Source organism: Sus scrofa, chromosome 1, assembly GCF_054392235.1.
Source record: "Sus scrofa isolate SSC_HxYL_T2T_F1_AM1 chromosome 1, Sscrofa_HxYL_maternal_Yorkshire_Landrace_v2.0, whole genome shotgun sequence".
In the NCBI taxonomy this organism is placed as follows: Eukaryota; Metazoa; Chordata; class Mammalia; order Artiodactyla; family Suidae; genus Sus; species Sus scrofa.
The window spans coordinates 258,837,583-258,838,617 of record NC_139383.1 but is presented as its reverse complement, the minus strand read 5'-3'; the positions used below and the strand labels follow the sequence as shown (position 1 = coordinate 258,838,617).

The following is a 1,035-nucleotide window of genomic DNA, read 5'->3' as shown; positions in this document are numbered from 1 at the left end:
TATCTTTAGTTGAATTGGGTCAACATCTCCTTGCTACATTCTGTTCACTCCAATATTGAGATTTAGAGAAATCCTAGAAATCCTGTTTTGTGGTTTGTTTAGCCTGAAGAGGCTTACATAATTCAGATAATCTGCTTGTCTTCTCTTTCATCTCTATGGATGAGCACTCTGAGAAGAAATTGGTGGCCCATGAAGTATATATACACATACATTCACACATAGAAACAAAAGATGAGGAGTGCCCTGGTAGTCTCGTGGTTATGACTTGATGCTTTCATGCCTGTGGCCCAAGTTCAATTCCTGGGAACAGAGATCCCACATCAAGCTAGTGCATGCCATGACTAAATAAAAAAAAAAAAAGAAGATGCATTAAAATATTAACAGGTGATTGGATTAAAGAGTGCTTTTCTTCCTCAAATTTTATAAAAGAGTATAAATTACTTTAGAATCAAGAAAGCAGCTCTCTTCTCTTCTCCGCCATCCTATGTGCTGTTGAATTAGTTCCTCACCATGTCTTCTCACAAGACTTTCAGAATGAAGTGATTCCTGGCCAAGAAGCAAAAGCAGAATCGTCCCATCCCCCAATGGATTCGAACGAAAACTGGTAGGGAAATCAGGTACAACTAGAAGAGAAGACATTGGAGAAGAACCAAGCTGGGTCTATAAGGAGCCTCTGCACATGAGGTGGCACATGTAATTATGCTGTGTGATGGTCACTTACTCGCATCTTACTGTATCACACTGAAAATAGCACAGCCACAGTTGGATATATCAGGAAATGGCTCCCCTTTTTGTTGGTGTTTCTACATTGGGCTTTGCCTCAGTAATAAATATGTGAAGCCCTATAAATAAATAAATAAATAAGTAAATAAATAAATAAATAAATAAAGCAATACTCAAATATAAAATGGCCAATTTTGAAATCTCACTCTTTCCACCTTAGCTATACTCACAATGTTTTCTTTTTCTTTCTTTCTTTCTCTCTCTTTCTCTCTTTCTTCCTTCCTTCCTTTCTTTTTTCTTTCTTTCTCTTTC

The 1,035-nt window shown here is 37.1% G+C and overlaps 1 pseudogene; it reads left to right on the top strand.

The window, feature by feature from the left end:
• Positions 1-510: 510 nt before the first annotated feature.
• LOC100523882 (large ribosomal subunit protein eL39 pseudogene) lies at positions 511-666 on the top strand (annotated as a pseudogene).
• The last annotated feature ends 369 nt before the right edge of the window (positions 667-1,035 follow it).